This window comes from Pinus tabuliformis, chromosome 8 (assembly GCF_031772625.1).
Source record: "Pinus tabuliformis cultivar Carrire ecotype Pingquan chromosome 8, CPIR1, whole genome shotgun sequence".
Taxonomy (NCBI): Eukaryota; Viridiplantae; Streptophyta; class Pinopsida; order Pinales; family Pinaceae; genus Pinus; species Pinus tabuliformis.
The window spans coordinates 1315797228-1315808113 of NC_142294.1; positions in this window are offsets into that span (position 1 = coordinate 1315797228).

Genomic DNA, 10886 nt, shown 5'->3' on the forward strand with positions numbered 1-10886 from the left:
TTGGGTCCCTATAATACTAGTGATTACCCCATTAATATTGTAGTTATACCCCTTATTAATATTGTTGTGCCCCTATTTCCCCCATATTGTTATTACTGTGCCCCATAGAATCCCTCTATTGTTATTTTTGTGGCTTTATATTATTATTGTTAGGTCGGCTGGGTTATATTGTGACTCCTTAGACTCCTATATATAGAAAGGAGGTTTTGTCATTTGAATCATCCAAGAATTGTTCATTTATGTAATGTAAAGGAGGTTGCCCCCTCGAAGAGGCTGAATTCTAAGGCATTGATCTAGCTTTTCTATCTTTTCTTGAGCTGGTTTCATAACAGACACCTTGGTCAGAAGGATTTCCTTAAAGCTTCCAGAAATTCGATAGTTAAAAAAGAACCTAAAGAACGAATCTGAGGGGTCCATCTAACTTTTGTTCAAGGGACCACTGATAAGAGTGTTAGGATTCTCAAGAAGCATAATATTCCCTCGAACTTTAGACCCCTTAACACCATTCGTAAATCCCTCTGATCAGTGAAGGATCCTATCGACCCTAAGGACATGAAGGGTGTCTATATTATTCCTTGTTCCTATGGGACCCCCTATATTGGTGAGACTAGACGCTCTATTAATCAAAGATTTAATGAGCACGCAACTGACCTAAAACATAGGAGAACCAAGTATTTCGCACTAGCAGAGCATGCAGAGAAGACCAAACATCATGTTTGTATTGAGGAGGCCAATGTTATTGCTAAAGTTGCGCAATTCCATCACCGAAAATTTAGGGAAGCCATTGAGATTGGAAGAAGGCCAAGCAATCTCAATAGAGATGATGGTTGGAAGATCAATAGTTGTTGGATACGAGCCCTCTTTTCCTAGTCATTTCTTCCCCTTCCTCCCCTCCCTCTATTAATAGCTTGTTATCCTTTAACCTGCTTTCTTTAGCCATAATCCTTTGATCCTCTTTAGGAATCTCCCTTGATTTCTTATTTTTAAAAGATAGTCATTTTCCTAACTATATAAATAGATTAAATTATCTAATATAAGGATATTTAAATAGCTAAATTAGACAGCTTTGCCAATAAATTTGGTTACCTTTAATAATAATACTATTATATTAATAATAAGATTACAATAAATCCTTACTATTACTAATTTCCCTAAAACTGTTAGTTACCCTAACCATTAATAATTAGAATAATACTACAACAAGAATATAATAATAACTAATATTACTTATAATATATGTTAAATATTAGTATAAATATTCCCGTTTCTTGACTAATCTAGTATATATAATATAACAATAGTTAATTATTTTTGTTAATATTAAATACTTACAATTACTAATATCCCTAGATCTATTAATACTTATACCCATAAAATAACCTTACTATTAAATTTATATTAATTAGTTACACATGCCATTAATAATAAATACTATAACATTATTATAATAATAATATAATATGAATTATTATTAGTTTAGTTAATATCAAACCCTTTCGATTACTATCAGTTATTTTCCCTAGTTCTATTTTTATATGTTAACATTTCTATCAATTTTATTATAAATATTCCCTAGTAGTATTGTTAACTTATCTGGGTATTAAAATAATATTTGTTTTAGCATAATAATATTATTATAATTAAACAATTTGAATAGCCAAATCTACCCATTTCTTGGTCAATTTTAGCCGTTTTTTTCCAATATGATCTAATATAGCCGTTTTTCTAGCCGTTGGAAGATCTGCTCTCGCTATTTAATTTGTAGCCATGATCTGATTCTTCAACTTGTCCTGACGATGAACCACACTCATTGCTTCGAAATGCGTCGATAAATGTATTATCATGTGATTTACGCGGAAAAATGTTTTCTCATAAACTCGATATGCATCAGAGAAGCCTCAATTCAACAAATGAATACTCTTATTGGAAAAATCCCTGTAAGCATAGCAAGTATGAATAGCTTGTGATTGTTGAATTTATCTTGGAACCAATTGGAAGGGAAAGTAACTGTAGGCCTTGGTGACATATCTACTCTAGAGGAGTTAAACTTGGCCAAAACTAAATTGCATGGAGAAATTCCTCAAGAACTTTGAAAATTATCAATGCTAGCTTCACTTAATCTTTCATATAATAACCTATGTGGGGAAATCCCAATAGGTACACAATTCTACACTTTTACTGTGACTTCATTTCATAACAATAAGTGCTTATGTGGGCTTGCTCTACCACCATGCAAGCAAAATGTGAAGTCAAATACATCAATGGTGAGAGACAGTGGTAGTGGAAATAATGTTAAATCAAGATGGTTCAACTATGTAAATGAATAAATATCTTTGTTAGCATTAGGGATTGGAGTAGGGATTGGATTTGCGGGATGTTTTTGTTATGTTCATTGTTTGAGACAAAGCAAGGTGTTGGGTAATGGGGTTGTCTCCCAACAACACACAAAGACAAGTTTATGGATTGTATCAATTCCCTACATAGATCAATAACACTTCTCTATATGCATTAATGTCTTAGTGTATGTAATATTGTTTCTTGGTATAATATTTGAATGTCACTTGCTCGCATATATCATTGTTTTATTCAATATAATGATATAATGTTTCAATGTAGGTAAAAAACTCGTCAAAGAAATGTAAAATATAATTCAAAAATTCTATTTGAATTTCCATTAGTTATTAAATACAAAAATATATATGTGAAACATGGACTGGACTATCTAGATGGAAATCTCTTGCTCATTTAAATTTTTTGAATCAGAGATTTTTATGGCTCACTCCACTTAAAGGACTAAACTTTGATTACAAATGTTTCTTTTCCTAGGACCTCTGAATCTTGGAATGTAATATAGACTCTATTATATTTAATAGAATGCATTATTCTAAATGAAATTAGCCCATGGGAGCACAACATTTTCTCTATTGTATTTTAAGAACATGTTGGTTGTGCTTAACGTGAGAATTGTGTATGTTGGTAGCTACAATAATTTCAATATCAGTTTGTTAATAATTTGTTAATTTCTAAACATCTTAAGTAGAGGCCTTCAAAAATTTTAAAAATTGCCCCAATTATATCTAAATGAATCTCGTAATTTCCAAGCGCTCTTCTAATAAATCAAGGTACTCTTGATAATATCATTTAGCTTATTGTATGCTAGAGAATGATGCCTTGTGAAATGTGTTTGTGTATTCTTATAAGGCTTATGGTATTATTTTATGGTAAGAAATAAAGTGTTTGTAAAATGTAATTATTAATTTGTTGAGTATATTCTTAGATTATGAGTGGATGTCCTCTTATTATGCATAGATAATATTCTCTTTGTAAAACATAGTCAAGGGGATGTGTTTCAATAACATAATGGATTGGGTAATTTAGTCACCTTTAGTCTCTCATGAACCATTATAGCCCAATCTCTTCAAATTTCATAATGGAAAGGGATATTTTTGTATTAACAAACATGTTGACACCTTGTAGAAAAAGGGCTAAAATCCAAACACTCATAATATGTGATGTGCTTATATCTTACATTTATGAATGGGGCCTAACTTCCAGTATTTTTTCGCTCATTTAGAAGACAATATAAGTTCAATATTCACCATTCTAGATATTTAAATATTGCTTTGTGGATTATTAAAAAACTTATTCAATTGGTTTTTATTCAATATCCAATTAGCTAGATACCTAGACAATGCATATTTCATGAAAGACTATATCCTTTACTCGAATTTTAGATTGGACAAAGTAAATAGAAACCATAAACAAATAACAACTGCCATGTCATAAATTTCAAAACTTACATTAAAAGCACACATCTTAGGTAAAAGAGACCATGGAATATGGTTTCCAATAAAGCACTCACTACCTATCCATAATGATTTTACTCAAGTTCCATTCATAAGATGTGGCTATAAAATAATAACGTTGATTTCTATATGCAATGTCCTTTAAAATTTAAGGTTGTGTATAGAAATACAAAGTCAATCCACACTATATTATTTGAAAATATTGAATAAATAATATTAAATGCTTATAGAAATAACATGTAATGTACTAATGCACATATGGAACATAGAAAAATATACAGTTTTTTTTTCATAGGTTCCTTCGGAAAAGGAATGTGTTCATAATCAATGTTAATAATTGATGCTTATAACATATGTTATTTCCATAATTTCTATTTCTTTTTTATCATATCATATATATATCTATATCTATATCTATATATATATATTCAAATTCCATTCATCTAATTATGTATTTCTATAGAAACTTTTAGGGGCTAATATTTGCAAGTGGGTTAATTTCCCATGTTGTTCTACAAAAAAGATTCACCAATTTCCATTTTTTTATAAAAATGATTCGCCAAAAATTTACAATATAAAATTATTTTACCTTAAAAAATGAGACTATATATAAAATCATTATAAATTTTAAGAATTTTACAAATATATCAATAATTTTTTTATAGTTTGCATATTAGGGACTAGTGATATTTGCCAATGTTTTTAAAGTTCAAGATAATTTTCCATCCTTAAAATATTCCTTATGTATTTCATGGATTTCACAACGTCAAAAACAAATCGTGAATATGATCATGAGGCCTCCCATAATCTCAAGAACGATTATTAGAATTGGTATGTTCTTATTGCTTACCCCCCTTCCTAATTATAGGCATATGAATTTGTTTACCCCAATTGGTGTCTAGTACTTGAACAAGGTTGCCTTTGTTACCTTCTTGGGTCATTCTTTGGTCTTGTTTACTCCATGGTAGATTTCTTGTATAGGAATTCTCTCCTTCCCATAGATCGACCCCTATGTTTGTTCTTTATTTGTTCTACTTATGTTAGTTAGAGATGACTTCTTGAAATTATTGGTATACATGAATGTTGACAATATTAAAATTTATCTTATCCTCTCCATGTTTCTCTCTAAGACATGATATGTAGGTCATATAAGTAGATAAATGCCCATATCTTGTCGCTAGGTGGATCAAAGGGCCATTTTCAAATGGGAAATTCCTGAATATACTAAGGATAACGAATTCCTAACTTTGATACATAAATAAAGAGTTGGTAACTTCAACATTTTCTAAAGGGGTATTTGTCATGCCTTTTACACCTTGTACTTTATTTTTCTTATAATCAACCTCTTTTAAATTTTGGTTAGGTTCAAAAAAATTATTTCAGTGTCTCAAATCTTCCCAAAACTTTATCATATTTGTGCAAATATTGGATCTCAACTTCAATAATTAAGCAACTAAACCACCTACATTTATAGTCTTCATTATCAACCTCAACCTCATAGTGATAAATTACCCTCACAATTGTCCCCTTATTGTTTATTGAATTCCTCCCATTCTTTAGTTAAATTCTTCTCATTCTTCATCCTAGCTGAGTTTGGATCTTCTTCTTTTATCTTGTGCATTTTTACTAGATCCTCTCAACCCCACTTTCATGACGGATTATTAATGCCATCTTTTAGGGAGAGAGCCTCCCAACTAAGGGCTAAGTTTATCATCGAATTGGTGTTATTATCGGTAGGTTTAGTGTGTTATTGTATATATATTTCATTGTTTTAGAGATTTATATTTTAAAAACAAAATATAAGATATTATTTAGGGGATGGAGTTGAGCATTCTGCCCAAGATTTCCTTCAATAGCGCGTCACATATTAGTAAACATAGGAGTCAATTCTTTCTCTATGAGCCAAATGTATATAGGAGTATTTTTAGTTTCTATCTCTAACTTGACACAAACATATGGTATGACCCAAAATTATCTTCAAATTTTTTTCCTTCCCTTTATCCAATTGGGCATGTACATTCCTACTAGTCTTTCCAAGTGCTCATGTGACATGACCTACAATGTTTGACATGAAACCAATTAATCTCCCAAGTGGAGACTTATTTCTAGGACCTAAGACAATATCTTAGGAACACTCTGAACATCCTAAGAGATCCCCATCATCTCCCTATAATTATGATCTCTAGAGCTACTAACAATAAACCCATCCCTGCACCTATGTACCTCCTTCCTATACAAGAGAACGAATCCTTACTAACTAGTAAAGGATCCACATTGGCAAGAGAATTTTCCTGCTTATATTTTGTTGCCACGAATGTGATTATATATATATAGAGAAAGAGATATATATAATTATACTTTGTAGCTAAGGATGGAATCCAAAACTTTGTTTCACATAGTTTAATAATTAATTAATCAATACCCAATTCACATTCAAAACTAGGAACATGGGATGAATATCACTGACCTTCATCATTGACCTGTGAAGGAACCAACACAACCAAAAAAATTACTTAGCTACTATATCTTTGTAATGTCCTCGACCTCCAACCAGGTGATATTACACAATCCATAATACAAATTTCATCAATTCACCAACATTTCTGTAGAATCTTGTAATTATAATTTATAGTTTTCTATAATTGAACCTTGGATCACCACAATTATCCACTAGAAATTTTGTATGAATCTCACCCTAAGTTATAAACTGTAATACATAATTATTATATATTAAACCCCAGATTAATACTAGACTCCACTAGTAATTCCATAAATTCCGACTATAATTATCACCTAGGTTTTCAACCTGAAACCCAAAATTTGTATTTATTAGAAGAATGCATAATTAGTAAAAAAATTACACACCACTGCATCCACTGTTATGACACGCACTTAGAGTTTAAATTCATTATAATAAAATTATGCATAATAGAATAATTCCCACATAATATTATGCATGGTAGTTCTGAATACCTATGAACGTATCAATAAACCTATGGGATTAACTAAACTTATAATTTTAACAACGTAAGCACATAAGCATATATAAATACATATGAAAACCAATAAATGCACAAAAGCGCTCAAAATCCCAAACTAGGGTGTACAATGAAACTACACATAAATATAAAACTTGGCATGTAAACAAATTACCAATTAATTATAAAAATTTAAACACAGAACCCCAAAAGTTATGGTTTCTTCATAACATTCATAATTTAGAAAAGTAAATCACATGGATACTTATCTGCATAAATTACTGATTGGATATAGGATCTCCACATTCCACCCTACGATAGGTTGTATTGTTGATCAATTTCAACCATGGGTCACCCCTGAGCCGAGGTTGCAACTCCATGTGTAACAATAACCGAAAATAACCATATATTCATGGCCAAGGTGCCAACCCAAAAACCGTATTTTTCATGGCTCTGGACACCCTCTAGGATAACTTCTAAGGTGGCAATCCACAACCATGCCACTCTAGGGCTCCAGGCACCCTCCATGTCATCAAACTGACAAAACTCCCAGCTGGTCCAAAACCCAACCTCAGGGCTTACCAAATAGTTTCTTTGGACTAAATTCCAAAACCATCATCCTCCTTAGAGTGATGATGATTATCAAAATGACATTGAATACTAATGTTCATGGCAAGTACACACACACACACACACATTTATATATTTTTCTCACTGAATGGCTCTTTCTTCCATGTGGTGCTCTTGAAGCCACAGGGGCTCCAAGTGCCTTTGTTAATGGAATCTGTCATCAAAACTTTGTTTCCCATCACCATGGAGTTGCACCACCCCTAACACTCTTACCACAGAGTGGCTTCGTAGCTAGTCTTTTTATTGTTATTAAAATATTTACAAATTATATCATATTTACAATTTGGGCCCTCTCGCCACTTAAACAACATTGACACATATGCTCGGTCATGTTTGTTATAGTGTTTTCTCCTCGAATATGTATGAAAAGGAAACACTTAAGACTATGGATGAAAAACAATCTCAACAATATAAATGGTTACTAAATATTGTAGATCTGCAGCAACTGACAAAAACAAAACATGCCAAAGTCCTAGTCTATGCCCCAATCATAGTTAAACAACAAAATGAAACAGTAATAACCCCAATAATCCAATGGAAACCAGATATACAAACAATATATTTTATTATAACACCTGTGAAGGGAACAAATAAATGTTACCAGTCCCCCTATATGGGATGGGTTCTTGGCTATCCTCAAACGTCTTTAGCTTGTGTAGAGTCTCTCTCCTCTATAATGTGTAAACCCAAAAAATAAAATGTTTGAGCTCAATGGGAACTCAAATGGAAGAAAAATGGTGTGCGACAGTGATAATAATCAAAGTTACAGCAGTGAGTGCAATAACGAAAATAATCAAAAGTGAATAATGAATGGAAAACCCTTCTATTTATACCAAAATATTGAGTTATCCTCGAATAATGAGAAATAGGAAAATATTGTTAACCCCATTCTTGGAATAACCACTTGGAATATTTTATTATATTTGGTTAGGATGGAAAAAGTATTTAAACTTTTATTTAGAATAAATAAATAAATAAATGATTTATTTAACATCTCAAGAAATTGGTTAAGGATTAATAAACAAATAATGATTTATTTAATTATTCCTAGGGGATTTAGTAAAACATGACAAGAAATTATATTTAATTAGAGATTAATTAATTATTCCTAGAGAAAAATAAGATAATTAATAATTTATCTGTTGATTTTTCATAACTGGATCAAATATGACAAGGAATATTAATTAAACAATGGTTTAATTAATTATTCGTGGAAGATAATTAATTAAATAATGATTTATTTAATTATTCTTCATGGGTTTAATTATAAATTACTTTAACAAATGTGGTTTATTAAGTAATTTCTCACAGTTAAAGCAATTTTACTATGGTAAAATTAGCTTTACATGATGTACTTCGATTCATCTAGTAAATTGGTCTAGATCGATTTTTTGGTGATAATAGATTGCCCCCTAACATACGAGTGTTAGGAGAAAAACATATGACCGAAGTACATTGTAAAGACACAATCACTAGCCAAAAAAGTGGAGTCAGAGAGAGAGAGAGAGAGAGAGACCAATAGGGTTGAAGCGAAAGAGGATAGGGATAGAGGGAACGATACCAATGCAAGTCTCCTTTTATGTTGTGGTACTGGATCTTAGTGAGGCGGGGGAGGCATACCTATACCTGTCGAGATAACTTAGTAAAAAAAAATGATGCACCTAGAAACTTAAAACTTAATAATGAAGTACATGCTGAATGGTACATGACATGTTGGTATAACTTAGCCAGAAAATAATACAATGTGTCCCATATACATAATGCACCTGGGAAAAGCATGATCCAACACTGAATACAATATCATCTGAGTACATGAGATATAATGGCCCTTCCCTCAAATAATGGGTGGGAGGGAGGGTAGAACAACCGAAGAAGCCCGGTTGAACAGGGAGGGGCTCTGTAAAAATGAATGGATCATTTGAAGGAGATGTGCATGCTATGAATGCAATCGGTAAGAACCAAACCCATGAAATCTGCAGAACTGCATCTGAGGATGTAGAATAATATGAAGGCATTTGGGCATGTGTGGGAATACTTGAAAGGCCACCCCCTCATGAGGTCTGAAACATCTCACACACACCCAGGAATCACTGGTACAATCTGCTACATCAATGGACCATCAAGTGTATTAATCAAGAGCATGAAACAACCAAGTCAAAGGGCAATAATGAGCCCCTCTACTCGATGTGAGGTACTAATCAAGAATGGAAGTTGGAACCAAAATACACTGACCCTCTAGGCCATTCTTCTAGAATGAATGAGCTTATGTTGACAGAATACGGCCCGCGATAGGTAAGGCAATGAGGATCCTCAACTAAGGCATGAGGGAAAATAGTAATGTGTCTGATGGACTGACACTAAGGACAATGGAAAATGTGGGACTGAGGGATAAACTGATGACTTCCCTTGTTAGAGCATAAAGTGCATGGTTGACCTGGCAACAACTGACTCAACTCTAGAGGGGATGGGGGATAGTATGACTCGAGGCCAACATAGGCAACACAGGATGAATGGTATGCAAATATGGATGGAATACTGTGACATAGTATAACGGGACGTGAAACAAACTCCATGGATGCAAAGGTGACTCATCGTGGATGCTTTGAACAAGGATGACTTGATGACGCTACCACATAGAATAGGCCCAGTGGGGTCCATTAAAGCATGAGTAGATGATGGTTACTCATGACTAAAATTGACACGTGACACAAAAGGTATTAAGAGGAGGTGGACCTCAAAGTACAAGGGTCTCTTTATGAATAAATCTGATTTTGAGAGGCAATGAAGTGACCCTTCTTGGAAAAATGGCTTCCTGGTGAAGTCTCAAATCATCAAGTGACATGATGCAACCTACCTAAATGCATGTTATGAAACCAGCTCACAAAAAGATATAAAAGAGAGATCAACGCCTTCAAAATAAGCCTCTTCGAGGGGGAAACTTCCTTTACATTACACAAATGAATAATTCTTGAATGCTACAAATGACAAGACCTCCTTTCTATATATAGGAGTCTATTAAAGGGGTCATAATATAATCAGAGACAACATAGCAATAATAATGTAAGGGCACAACAATAACAATAGTGGGATTCTATGGGGCACAATAATAACAATATGGGTACTACATGGCCACAACAATATAATAAGGGGGTTGCACTAATAACAATAAGGAGTTATGATAGTAGTATAGGGACCTAACATGCCCCTTTCCTTCAAAAAGTGTTGTCCTGAATGCTTGATTAGTTCTAGATGATTTTGTATAAAATTATCATCCTTCCATGTGGAACCTTCAGCAGCTAAGTTCTTCCACTTAATGAGATAGTCTGAAATTGATCGATTTCATAGCTATCGATTTCTCGGTTCTGTGACTGCTTCAGGTTCCAATATGATTTTTCCTTCCTTGTCCAGTTCTCGTAATATTATTGAATAGGGATCTTCTGCAACTTTTGAATGAGTCCCCACCCTGCTTCGT